Genomic DNA, 14,871 nt, shown 5'->3' with positions numbered 1-14,871 from the left:
AGAGATTATACCTACAATTATAATTTCTCAATTTGACTATCAGGTGTCGTGATGATTTTTTGGAATGTATAATCTTGGGTGGAGACCGTTCAGCCTCTAGTACATGAACGCTGTTTCCATTCACGAGATTGGGAAAATTTTCATGAAGGACTTATTCCACTATATCTTCTAGACTTCTTTCTTTCTCCTCCCCTTCAGGGATTCCAATAATTCTGACTTTGGAACGCTTCATGGCATCATTTATTTCCCTGATTCTGTTTTCGTGGTTTTTATTCTGTTTGTTCCAGGCTTCCTCCTGATCCTTTCTCTCTATCTATCTTCCAGATCACTAATTCTATCTTATGTCTCAGTTGTTACCCTAGCTTTGAGAGAGTTTAGATTAGATTGAAACTCATTGAGAGCATTGTGAACCTCCTCCCTGGTAGCTTTGAGCTCCGCCCTAACATTGTGAACATCCTGTCTGGTCGCTTTCAGTTCGGCCCTAATCAATTCTGTTTGGTCATCCATGGCTTTCTCCAACCTAGCTATTGCCTGGATAATTGTTAGCCTGAATTCTCTTTCCGACATATTGTCTATGTTGATAGCCATTAACTCTGTTGCAGAAGGTCCATCCTCTGTATTTTTCTTCTGTTGGGCATTCCTCCTCCTAGTCATTTTGGTGGGAGATGACTGAACAGATGTAGCTGGATGTATCAACTCTGGTGCAGTCAAGGTGCACCCTGGAACACTTCTGAGCCATCAGGATTCCCCACCAAAACGAGAGACAAAAGAAAAGAAAAAGAAAAAGAAAAAAAAAAAGAAAAGAAGAAGAAGAAAAAGAAAAGAGAGAGAGAGGAAAGAAAGGGAAGATGAAAAAGAAAGTTCAGCCCAGATGGGCCCCAAGGTAAGATTTATGAAGTAGACAAACAAAAAGAGATAAAAAGACTGATACAAGTATATGGCAAGAGAAAAAAATATATATATGCAAGTAAAGAAAGAACCTCGTCAAAAAGAACCGCAAGTGTAAAATTTATATGCTATCAGGACAAACACAAAAAACACAGAAACACTGGTGGAAGAAGATGGGAGAGTTCTTATAAATTCTCAGTGTGTGCTAGGAAGGTTGTTTTGATTCTTCCTGGATGTATCTTGATATCTTTGTTAAGGGACTCAACTTTCCTAAGATAAAGGGGATTAAAAATTGGTTTACCTATAGGGGTAGTATTGATTGGGGAAAGGAGATTATTTTGAAGTTTAACTCTATATGAATATTAGAAGATAAAGATAAAAAGGAATAAACTAGACTAAACTAAACTAAAATTTTAAAAAAGGAATTCAAAAAATAAAAATGCAAAAGAAAAACATAGGTGTATGTATCAAAAAGTTCAGGTTAGAAAGGTATTATGGAATTTGATGTACTGTACAGCTCGCTGTGATCGTAAATAGGTTAAAAAAATACCTATGTGTAAAAAAAAAAAATGTACCAGAATAGTGGAAATGAGGGAACAATACAAGTTTTTCTATGAAGTAGTGGTTGTTCTCTTGTAGTCCTTTTTTTTTTCTTTCTTTCTTGGTTTGTTTTCTGGGGGAGGGGCCTGCCATGTGGGTTGTCAGTCAATGATGTTTCCTGAGTTGAGTCCTCCGCCCCCCTCAAGGGGGTGGGCTCTGGGGAAACTGGTTTTTTTTTTTTTTTCAGGCTTTCAGGCATACAAAGTGGTTTTTATGCTTGTTCACTTTTTTCCGCTCACCTTGACCGCCTTTGATGGTTTTTGTAGTATTAGAAGAAATCAAACCGCACCCTGATCTCCCTCTCAGAGTGACACTCAGTCTGGGTGCAGAAGCTGAATAAATTCCCCCTTGGCCACTGGCAGCGCAGGTTCCAAGTTGCAGACCCTGGGGGCGCAGGATCTTTTGCTCGTACCCAAAACCAAGGCAGTGGCGGCTGTCTGGGAGCTCCTGACCGCCAGAGAGGTTCCAAGCAGCCATCGCACACTGAGATTTTGCCACCGGCCTGGGCTGGGAGTGCCCGGCTTGCGCGCACCTCTTTTCAGCGGCGACTGTGGGTCGGGCGCGCATCTGGGGCACTGAGAACGGGGCACTGGTCCGTAAGCCCCAGGCTGGGCTTTTGCGCGCCTCTGTCCGGGGAAGAGTTTCGCGCGTGGGGCTTAGGCTTTGAAACAATGGCGCGGGTCAGAGAGCGCCGGCCAGGCCTTTGTAACTCAGGGGAGCATGAGGGACGTGCGCACATGTCTCGAGCTTTGTGGTAGGGCTAGCGGGCATTCTGCAGACCGGCGTGGCTCCCATCCCCTCATAGGAGCCAGAACCCACCCATTCTCGGGCGCGCTGGCGGCTTAGGGACCAATTGCGGTTTCTCTGCTGCACTCTCTCTGCCTTAGCGCCGGGGAGGCGGTCTGGGACCGGGGACTTAAGCCCCTGTCCCTAGCCTCCCCGATTCCCACAATTTCCCCCCGCGATCCTTTGCTCTTTTGGAGTGCTTTCAACCAGTCTCCAAGTTAATGCTGGTCCCCAGACGCAGGGCACTCTCGCTCGTTATTGGGGTAATACTTTCCCACCGGTCGCCTCTGGTGGCTCCCTCCCCCTTTTGTTTATCTTCCCATATCAGTCCGCAGTTCCCATTCCGCTTTACCTGCTCACTGGTGTCTTCTGCCCCTGTAGAGATCCAGACGTGTATAATTCTGATCTCAGGCTGATTTCATGGGTGATTCGAGTTCTTTGGTAGGTAATCAGCTCACTTTGGGGTACGGCTGAAAAGGCGCCTCTTCCTACTACCCCGCCATCTTGACAGACAGAGAAAGCCTTATTGTAGGATTCCAGGGACACGAAAATCCAAGTCAAGTATGTATCAGAGACAGAGAGAAGAGCAGTGGTTTCAGGGCCTGGAGTAAGGTAATGAGCAGTGAGTGATTAGTAGCAAAGGTGTCTCTGTGATGGAAATGTTATAGAAGTAAATATTTGTGCCAAACTCTGAATATACCTAATGAGATGTTGATATAACATTGAAAAGGCTCTGAGTAAAATTTTATGTAAACTCAAATTCTACTTTATTTATTTATTTATTTTTAAAGTTTATTTATTTATTTTGACAGAGAGAGATCACAAGTAGGCAGAGGCAGGCAGATACTGAAGGGAAAATAGGCTCCCAGCTGAGCAGCGAGCCTGATGTGGAGCCTGAACCCAGGACCCCGAGAACATGATCTTAGCTGAAAGCACAGGCTTTAATGCACTGAGCCACCCAGGCGTCCAAATTCTACTTTATCTAATGACCAAAATCTATTAAGTCATTATACAGGTGTATATGAAACACCAATGTTACAAAGAAGGCAATTACAGTAGAGGGGAAGTCATTGTTTGGGGCTGTAGCCTGCACCAGCTGCTGCTCAGGGGATGAGGCTGGTTGCTCTGCTGAGGCAGCTGGTGATTCAGGCCATTCAGGAACTCCAGAAGCAGAGACAGAGCCCTGCTGGACCTCCACTTTAGGCAAAGGGGCTGCTGGATCTCCCATCTCAGGGGCGTGAATTAGAGCTCTGACTACCACCTGCACTGGCCCCAACAGCGCAGGTGAAGTCACTGTTCTTCTTCTTTTTTTTATAAAGATTTTTTATTTATTTACTTGACAGACAGAGATCACAAGTAGGCAGAGAGGCAGAGAGAGAGGAGGAAGCAGACTCCCTGCTGAGCAGAGAGCCCGATGTGGGGCTTGATCCCAGGAACCTGGGATCATGACCTGAGCCGAAAGCAGAGGCTTCAACCCACTGAGCCACCCAGGCGCCCCAAGTCACTGTTCTTCTTGACTGATGAGCAATAGCAGCAGGGATGGGGTGGGCCAACTCAGGCTCCAAAGATGTGGCGGGGGCCAGAATGGGTGTTGGGACAGGTTCCTGAGGTGCATCAGGATCTTGCTCTGGGGCTGATGTTGTAAGTCCAAGAAGAGAAAGTATCATCAGCATGATTGACTTCCCTTTTGCCTTATAAATGAAAGAAACATTTCCCACCACTCAATATGGTCTGTATTCAAGACCAAATCCTTGGAATGTCTCCCCAACTGAAGCCCGTGGAGACAGGGATCTGGGACTACTCACTCCTCTCAGAACAATTATAATCTATGGAGGCTTACTCAGTGTGGCCCACCCTGTCTCCTCCTCAGGACAACATCCGTCACCCCCAGTCCTCCTCACACCCAGGCTCTGGCTTCATGAGCTCAAGTTGCTGCAGCTGTGAGAGCAGAAGCTGGGCACAATGCTCCAGGTCTGAGCATGGCATATTGAGCCCCATGTATGCCAGCAGCATATTCAGGATGAGAAATTCTGTGGGCTAGAAAATATCCAGAATATTGTTCCATCCATGTGTTCAAGATTGAATAGATGGCCCTGGGGACTGGTAGGTAGGCAGAGAAGTCAGAGGACAGGGAGCCCATCCAAACCAATATCCCAGGGAACCCCTGTGGAAACATGGGCCCCTGGATTTCCAGCTCCTGTCAGAAACCAGTCCTAATCCTTCTCCACCTGTTATCTGTCAGTCTCGACCAGGACAGGCCTGGTCACAGATGGCAGCCTTTAAAAAGAACATGATGAGTGGGATTCTTTGATAAGTGTTGTGGGCACTTCTCTCCTTTTGAGGGGAGCTGGAAATACTCCTCAGTCTGTCCCCTTGCTCATATGCTGCTTGAATTCACCTGCATGTGCCAGGAACGGGTGGTGTCTGGCTTCACTGCATACACCACTTACTCTGCACACACCATTTCCCCTCACTGCACACACCACTGCTCTGTAAAGATCCAAACAAGGAGTGAACAAAAGTACTCTGTCTCTATCTAGGCCCTCCCAGCACCCACCCAATACCTCAAATTTTGCATCCTATGCTCATGTGCTGCTTTATTCTCTAGGTGCCATGAGTAGGTCTACTTCCACTGACACTAATCTCCCACAGGTTGTGGGTTGTGTGGTCCCTGACCGCTCACTGGGTCTCGTGAGTACCTTCTGAACTCCTCGTGTCCAAGTTCTAACAGACATGTGTGTGACGGTTCCTAATCCTCAGTTCAGAGTACTAGAACTGTGTTAAAGATAGGGCTGGGAGGGGGCAGGGTTGGAGAATGGCCCTCTTAGGGGTAAAAACTGTCCTCCATCCCACTATGCTTTTCCACAGTGCTCAGACACCAACCATATCTCCCCACAACACCTTCTCATTTTCCAGAAAATCTCTCAGACATTTATCCTAAAGCAGGAATAACAGATGTGTGGATGAAGGACCAGTAGGCCTTCTAATTCACAGTACCTAACTACCCTGGTAGAGAGGGAAGTCCCTCCTTTGTCAGCTGAAGATAGCTCACACATTCCACTTCTCCTGAGCTCTGCTGACCTCATTATAGCTGGAGAAAATGCACCCATATCTAGAGGAGGCGAGGGGACATCACATGAAATGTCCTGTGGATACTACCTCTCATTATCTGAGCCCTGGTAATTCTGAAGCCCTGGGGTTCTGTCTGTTCTCTTTAGGGATCATATTCAGTTCCTATATAAATGCTTTCACTGAGTGGGGATTTCTGAATGCTTGATGAATGAAAGGGCCCCAGTGAGCCCATCACAGATATCTGAGTGGGCCTGGTCCCCTGCTCACACCCAGGTATCCCTACTCCAGATTCACCCAGACACAGACTCGAGATGGAGTCTCAGATCTCCCTTTCAATGGCAAAACAGCCCAGCTCAAGACCATAGTGATAGTGAGGGATAAGGCAGAGGCTTCGTCATGTGGAGCAGGAGAATGCTCAAATAGTGTGACCACAGGCCCTCTAGCAGACTATTCCACAGGAGCAGTCACCCAGGTATACTTTCCCTACAAGTTCCCACTGATTCCCTATAATAACTCTGCCTCTGTTAGGATCAAATTGAGGTTTGGGGAAGTTTGGAGACATGCCAAAGTCTCACAACCAGGCATTGGCCAAATCACACTTGGCAGTTAGGGGCAGCATGCTCGCCTTGCATATAAGAGGTCTAGCACCTCTTTTGTTGTTGCAAAGGCTCGGTATCTACCCAGGAACATGTAGACAGAGTTTAGATCTCTTATCAGGAAGGCAGGTTCCAGGTGTTCTATTTCTGTCTCCAGCGTGTTGGCCTGGTTGGTAAATAGCACAGAGGTCTCATTTCTATTTCTGATTGAGCTATTTTTAGCCTGGGTGACTAGTAGGAGACATGAGTCAGTGCTATAGCCATCAGGAGAAGTGGTGTTGGAAGGAAGACTGACCCCCTAGATCTCAGTGACTTATTGCAAGAGGTGGGGCGAGAGAGTCCACAGCCTTAAAAGAATAAGTTGACTCAGTGTTTCATTGGGTTAATCATAAGGCTCTTGTTTTTCATTCAGGTCATGTTCTCAATGTCCGAAGACTGACCTCCTCATAGGTCTAAGCACATAGGGCAATGTCTGCTTGATGACTCTGTCTCTCCCTTCTCTTCTCCCCACTCTCTCTTTGCCTCTCTCTCAAATCCGTTAATCAAACAATCAATTAATAACCCTTTAAGGAAAAGAAAAAGTTTCTTGGTGCCCATATAAGGAATTGAAGTAAATGATGTCTGATCTGATATCTCAGGTCACTTTGTGAGCTGAGTACTGATGGGACCACCCTGCATGAATGGCATGAATCCTGTGATTTCTTTCTCTTTTTTTTCTAATTTATTTCTTCTCAGTGTAACAGAATTCATTGTTTATGCACAACACCCAGTGCTCCATGCATTATGTGCCCTCCATAATACCCACCATAATAATACCCACCTGGCTCCCCCAACCTCCCTCTCCCCATCCCTTCAAAACCCTCAGATTGTTTTTCAGAGTCCTTAGTCTCTCATGGTTCATCTCCATTTCCAATTTCCCTCAAATTTCTTCTCTTCTCCATTTCCTTATGTCCTCCATGTTATTTGTTATGCTCTACAAATAAGTGAAACCATATGCTAATTGATTCTCTCTGCTTGACTTATTTCCCTCAGCATAATCTCTTCCAGTCCCGTCCATGTTGATACAAAAGATGGGTACTCGTCCTTTCTGTTGGAGGCATAACACTCCATACAGTATATGGACCACATCTTCATATCTATTCATCTATTGAAGAGCATCTTGGTTATTTCCAGTTTGGCTATGGTGGCCATTGCTGCTATAAACATTGGGGTACAGATGGCCCTTCTTTTCACTACATAAGAATCTTTGGGGAAAATACCCAGTAGTGCTATTGCAGGGTATTGGGAAGCTCTATTTTTAATTTCTTAAGGAATCTCCGAACTGGTCTCCAAAGCGGCTGCACCAACTTGCATTCCCACCAACAGTATAAAAGGGTTCCCAATTCTCCACATCCTCTCCAACACACGTTGTTTCCTGTCTTGTTAATTTTGGCCATTCTAACTGATGTAAGGTGGGATCTCAATGTGGTTGTAATATGAATCTCCCTGATAGCTAGTGATGATGAATATTTTTTCATGTGTCTGATAGTGATTTATATGTCTTCATTGGAGAAGTGTCTTTTCATGTCTTCTGACCATTTTTTGACATGATTATCTGTTTTGTGTGTGTTGAGTTTAAGAAGTTCTTTATAGATTCTGGATATCATTCTTTTGTCTGCACTGTCATTTGTGAATATCTTCTCCCATTTTGTGGGTTGCCTCTTTGTTTTGTTCACTGTTTCCTTTGTTGTGCAGAAGGTTTTGATCTTGATGAAGTCTGAAGGGTTCATTTTCACTTTGCCTTTGGAGACATATTTTGAAAGAGATTGCAGTGACTGATATTGAAGAGCTTCCCTCTATGATTCCGATGGATTCCTGTCTCATGTTGAGGTCTTTTATCTACTTAGAGTTTATCTTTGTGTACAGTGTGAGAGAATGATTGAGTGTCATTCTTCTACATATATCTATACAATTTTTCCAGCACCATTTATTGTCTTCAATTTGTCTTTTTTCCACTGAATATTTTTTCCTGCTTTGTCGAAGATTATTTGACCATAGTGTTGAGGGTACCTAAATGGGGTCCCTACTCTGTTCCACTGGTCTATTTTTCTGTTTTTATGCCAGTACCATGCTATCCTGGTGATCACATCTTTGCTGTAAAGCGTGAAATCAGGTAATGTGATGCCCCCAGTTTTGTTTTTCTTTTTCAACATTTCCTTAACAATTCGGGGTCTTTTCTAATTCTATACAAATTTTGGGATTATTTGTTCCAGCTCTTTGAAAAATACCAGTGGAATTTTGATGGGAATGGCATTAAAAGTATAGATTGCCCTAGGCAGTATAGACATTTTAACAATGTTTATTCATCCAATTCAAGAGCATGGAATGGTCTTCCATCTTTTTGTGTCTTCTTCAATGTCTTTCATGAGTGTTCTGTAGTTCCTCGAGTACAGATCCTTTACCTCTTTGGTTAGGTTTATTCCCAGGTATCTTATGGTTCTTGGTGCTATAGTAAGTGGAATTGATTTTCTAATTTCCCTTTCTGTATTTTCCTTGTTATTTTATAAGAAAGCAATTGATTTCTGTACATTGACTTGGTATCCTGACACATTACTGAATTGCTGTATGAGTTCTAGTAGTTTGGGGGTGGAGTATTTTGTATTTTCCATATAAAATATCATGTCATCTGTGAAGAGAGAGAGTTTGACTTACTCACTGCCAATTTGGATACATTTTATTTCTCTTTGTTGTCTGATTGCTGTTGCTAGGACTTCTATTATTATGTTGAACAAGAGTGGTGAGAGTGCACATCCTTGTCGTGTTCCTGATCTCAAGGGGAAGGCTGTGAGCTTTTTCCCATTGAGGATGATATTTGTTGTTTTTCATAGAAAGATCTTATGAAGTTCAGGAATGTTCCCTCTATCCCTATACTTTGAAACGTTTTAATCAGGAATGGATGCTGGATTTTGTCAAATGCTTTTTCTGCATCAATTGAGAGGACAATGTGGTTCTTCTCTCTTTTCTTATTAATTTGTTCTATCACATTGATTGATTTGCCAATGTTGAACCATCCTTGTAACCCAGGGATGAATACCACCTGGTCATGGTGGATAATCTTTTTAATGTGCTGTTGGATCCTGTTGGCTAGGATCTTATTGAGAATCTTAGCATCCATATTCATCAGTGATATTGGTCTGAAATTCTCCTTTCTGGTAGGGTCTTTGCTTGGTTTGGGGATGAGGGTAATGCTGGTTTCATAAAAAAAAGTCTGGAAGTCTTCCTTCTGTTTCAATTTTTTGAAAAAGCTTTGGGAGAATTGGTGATATTTTTTTCTTTGAAAGTTTGGAAGAATTCGCCAGGGAATCCTTCTGGTCCTGGGCTATTGTTTTTTTGGGAAGTTTTTGATCACCGCTTCAATCTTGATACTAGATATTGGCCTATTGAGGTTGCCAATTTCTTCCTGGTTCAATATTAGGAGTTTATAGTTTTCCAGGAGTACATCCATTTCATCTAGGTTCCTTAACTTATTGACATATAACTGTTGAGAATAACTTCTGATTATTGTTTCCATTTCCTTGGTATTAGTTATGATCTCTCGATTTTCATTCATAATTTATTAATTTGGGCTTTCTCTGTTTTCTTTTAGATTAGGGTGGCCAATGGCTTATCTATCTTATTGATTCTTTCAAGAAACCAGATTGTAGTTTTATTGATACATTCTACTCTATCACTAGTTTCTATCTAATTATCTCTGCTCTAATCTTGATTATTTCCCTTCTTGTGTTTGGAGTTGGTTTAATTTGTTGTTGATTCTCCAGTTTTTTAAGATGTAGAGACAGCTGGTGTATTCTGGAATTTTCCATTTTTTTATTTTTTTTTAATTTTTCTTTGAATTTTCCATTTTTTTGAGGGAGGCTTGGATGGCTATGTATTTCCCCCTTAGGACTGCCTTTGTTGTATTGGTTTTTAACAAAAGTATCTTCATTCTCATTGGTTTCTATGAATTGTTTCAGTTCATCTATGATCTCCTGGTTGATCCAAGCATTCTTAAGCAAGGTGGTCTTTAGCTTCCAGGTGCTTGAATTCCTTTCAAACTTTTCCTTGCGATTGAGCTCCAATTTCAAAGCATTGTGATCTGAGAATATGCAAGGACTAATCTCAGTCTTTTGGTATCTGTTGAACTCTGATTTGCGACCCGGTATGTGTTCTATTCTGGAGAAGGCTCTATGTGCATTTGAGAAGCATGATGATTCTGTTGTTTTAGGGTGGAATGTTCTGTATATATCTATGAGGTCCATCTGGTCCAATGTGTAATTCAATGCTCTTGTTCCTTTAATGATTTTCTGCTTGGATGATATGTTTCTGAGAGAGATGTGTTAAAATACCCTTTTATTAATATATTCATATCAATATGACACTTTATCTTGATTAACATTTTTCTTATGTAATTTGCTGCTCCTCTATTGGCATTGATATTTACAACTGTTAGATCATCTTGGAGGATAGTCCCTTTAAGAATTATGTAGTGTCCTTCTGTATCTCTGACTACAGTCTTTAGTTTAAAATATAATTTGTTTGATATGAGAATCACTACCCCAGCCTTCTTTTGAGTCCCATTGGCATGAAAAAATACTTCTCCATCCTTTCACTTTCAGTCTGATTGTATCCTTAGGTTCGAAATGAGTCTCTTGTAGACAACATATGAATGGGTCCTATTATTTTATCCTATTGGCAACCCTTTGTCATTTTATGGGTGCATTTAGGCCATTCACATTGAGATTGATTTTTGAGAGATACGTTTTTTTGACATCGTGTTACCTTTGAAGTCTTTCTTTCTGTTGATTTTCTCCATATTTCTGTTCAATGATATTCTTAGGATTTTTCCTCTTTTATAGAACCCCCCTTAATATTTCTTGTAGTGTCAGCTTGGTGGTCGCATACTCTTTTAAGCCTTGCCAGTTTTGGAAACTCATTATCTCCCCATCCATATTGAATGTCAGTCTCGATGGATAAAGTATTCTTGGCTGCATGTTCTTCTCATATCATGCCTTGAATAAATCTTGTCAGCCCTTTCTGGCTTGCCAGGATTGTGTAGACAGGCCTCCCATTATTCTGATGGGCTTTCCTCTGTATGTAAGGAGCTTTTTTGTCCTAGCTGCTTTCAGGGGAGCCTGACTACAATTATGATCCATCATTTTTACTATCAGGTGTCTTGAGGACTTTCGAGATTCTATAATCTTCGGGGGGGGGCTGTTCTACCTTTAGTACAAAAACGTTGGTTCCCTTTGAGAAATTGGGAAAGTTTTCAATGGTAAATTTGTTCCACTATATCTTCTAGACTTCTTTCTCTCTCGTCCCCTTCAGGGATTCCAATAATTCTGATGTTGGAATGTTTCATGGCATCATTTATTTACATGATTCTGTTTTTGTAGTTTCTAAGCTGTTTTTTCCAGGCTTTCTCCTGATCCTTTTTCTATATCTGTTTGTCCTTCAGATCACTAATTCTATCTTCTGTTTCAGTTGCTCTAGCTTTTAGAGAATTTAGATTAGATTGGAACTCATTGACAACATTGTGAACATTATCCCTGGTGGCTTTCAGTTCTGCCCTAATCAATTCCATTTTGTCATCCATGGCTTTCACCCACCTAGCTATTGCCTTGACAATTGTTAGCCCGAATTCCCTTTCTGACATATTGTCTATATCGATAACTATTAGCTCTGTTGCAGAAGGCCCAGCCTTTGAATTTTTCTTTTGTTGGGCATTCCTCCTCCTAGTCATTTTGGTGAGAGATGGCTGAACGGATGTAGCTGAATGTATTGACCGTGGTGCAGTCAAAGTGCATCCTGATATGCTTCTGAGCAATCACGAGTCCCCACCCAAATGAAAGAAAAAAGAAAGAGAGAAAAAGAGAGAGAGAGAGAGAGAGTGGAAAAAAAAGAAAGATAAAATAAAAGAGAAGGCTCAGCCCAAATGTGCCCTAAGGTAAAATTTGTGAAGTATACAAACAAAAACAGACAAACAAAAGGACTGATAAAAGTAGATTTCAAGAGAAAAAAAATACATATATAAAAAAGAAAAAAAAAGAACTTGCTCAAAATGAACCCCAAGTATAAGATTTATATAATACCATGACAAACACAAATACACAGAAACACTGGTGGAATAAAAAGATGGGAGAGTAGTAACAAATTCTCAGTGTGGGCAAGGAAGTTTATTTTGATTCTTCCTGGATGTATCTTGATATCTTTGTTAAAGGACTGAACTTTCCTAAGATAAAGGGGAATTAAAAATTGGTTTACCAATAGGGGTAGCATTGACTTGGAAAAATTGATTACCTTGAAGTTCAACTCTATATTAATATTAAAAAATAAAAATAAAAAAATAATGTAAACTAAACTAAAATGAATTTTTTAAAAAGTTATAAAATAGAAAAGCAAATGAAAAATATGGGTATATGGGGGCACCTGGGTGGCTCAGTGGGTTAAGCCACTGCCTTCGGCTCAGGTCATGATCTCAGAGTCCTGGGATCGAGTCCCACATTGGGCTCTCTGCTCAGCAGGGAGCCTGCTTCCCTCTCTCTCTCTGCCTGCCTCTCTGACTACTTGTGATTTCTCTCTGTCAAATAAATAAATAAAAAATCTTTAAAAAAAAAAGAAAAATATGGGTATATGTATCAAAAAGTTCAGATTGAGAGGTTATTATGGAATTTGATGTATTGGGCATCTCACTGTGATGATAAATAGGTTTAGAAATTATCTATTAAAAGTAATGAACCAAAATAGTGGGAAAAAATTAAAAATAAAAGTTGTATCTATGAAGTAGTGGTGGTAGTTCTCTTGTATTTTTTTTTCCAGTTGGCTTTCTGGAAGAGGGCATGCCGCCTGGGTTTTCAGGCAGTGTTTCCTGAGTTAAGTCCTCCTGCCCCCACCCCTCAAGGGGGTGGGCTCTGAGGAAACCGGTTTTTCAGGCTTTTGTTCCCTGGAGGTTTTTGCTTTGTTTCTTCGTTTGGTTTCTCTCACTTTGACAGCTTTTGATGATTTTTAGAGGTTTAGAGGAAAGCAAACTGCACTCAGACCTCCCTCTCAGAGAGAAATCTCAGTCTGTTACTCTCTGGGTGCTCCAGAGCACATAAATTCCCCCGTGACCACTGGCAGAGCACGTTCCCAGTTGCAGTCTCTGGGGACACAGGAACTCCTGCTTGTACCCAAAACCACTACAGTGGTGGCTGTCTGGGCAGCTCCAGACTGCCAGAGAGGTCGCAAGCAGCGATAGCACACTGAGATTTCCTGCTGGCCTGGGCTGGGAGTGCTCAGACTTTCCAGGTCTGAGAGCGCTGGGTTGGGGTCTGCACCCACCTCTCTCATGGGAGGGTGTGGGGCGCGACTCAGACTCATAGCACTGCGTGGCACGTGTGTAGAGAGTGCAAAAAGGCTGTGGTTCTGATGGCTGGCGAGGCTCCCAGCCCCTCATGGCAGCCACCACCCAGGCGCTCTCGGGTGTGCTCATGGCTCAGGGACCAAGACTAGGTTTCTTCGCGGCACTTTCTCTGGCTCAGAGCCAGGGGTTGCTGTCCTTGGTCTGGGGACTTAAGCCCCTGTCCCTAACCACTCTGATTCCCACAATTCCCCCCCAGATCCTTTGCTCTTTTTGAGTGCTTTCAAACAGACCCCAAGTGAATGCTTGTCCTCAGTCACAGGGCACACTCATATTGGGGTATTACTTTCCAATGGGTTGTTTCTGGTGGCTCCCTCCCCCTTTTGTCTATCTTCTGATATCAGTCCAATGTTCCCATTCTGCTCTACCTGTACATTGGAGTCTTCCACCCCAGTAGAGATCCAGACGTGTATAATTCTAATCTCAGGCTGACATCATGGGTAATCATAGTTCTTTGGTAGATAATCAGCTTTCTTCAGGGTACAGGTTGAAATGGCACCTCCTCCTAGTTCTCTGCCATCTTGTCCAATCCTGTGATTTCTGATAACATATCCCATTCTTGAGGCAAGAACACAGATGTTTTGGGTGAGAGGGCTTAGGATATTAGGGCATGAAGGACATGGGGTGGAGCACTGTGTATTGGTAGCAGAAGGGGATCACATCAAATTCCTGCATCAGTAAAGGGTTCAATGGCTGTGATAAATGATTGGCTTTTAGGGATGGTGTGCAGTGCAATGGGGCCCCTTATCCTGACCCTGGAGTGACCCCAAAGATGTGTTCAACCAAAACAAAATCGCAAACCTAAAGACATAGTTCCATGGGCTGAAGGTCTCTTTGGATAAAAGTCTCCCAACTCACCATGATCATTTGCAAGACTTGCAGAACTTGGGGAAGAGCTGTTGGGCCAATGGGGACACCTGAGAGCATGGGATATGAAAATGCATAGCATAGTGCAAAATAACTAGATTAATGAAATGAAGCATGCTTTAAAGTCTATTTAATTACATTCTTATAAATATGTGGACAATGACTCTGCTTCTGTCCAAGGCGTGGGCAGGACCCATGAGGCAAGTTTGGGAAAGAGATGGGATGGAGATGCATGTGATTACTGGACTCTAGGAGCCCAGGCTGGCTTCTAGGTAGTGGGGCCCTTTGTGCAGTATTCACATCATTGGAGTGGGATCTCCCCAACACCTGCACTCACCTCGAACCAGCAGTGGACTCTGTTGGCAGAGTGGGGCACCTTCTTGTCCTTCAAGGAGGTAGAGCAGAGGATCTCATCATAAAGTTCCTACCCCATCTCCTTTGTAGAGCCCTGTAAAGAGAGTGCCCAGAAGCCAAGTAGGAGGCCTGAGATCCCTGTATGGATGACTTTGCTGGTCTGAAGACCAAGGGCACTCCATTCCAGACACACCACACCCCAGTATGCATACACCTCCATCAAGGAGATAAACGTGCCACAGCTTCAGGATCTTGGATGGGCTCTGTCACATGTAAGAGACACTTCAGTAATCC

Source organism: Neovison vison, chromosome 3 (genome assembly GCF_020171115.1).
Source record: "Neovison vison isolate M4711 chromosome 3, ASM_NN_V1, whole genome shotgun sequence".
Taxonomy (NCBI): Eukaryota; Metazoa; Chordata; class Mammalia; order Carnivora; family Mustelidae; genus Neogale; species Neogale vison.
Note: the sequence above shows the minus strand (reverse complement) of the source record.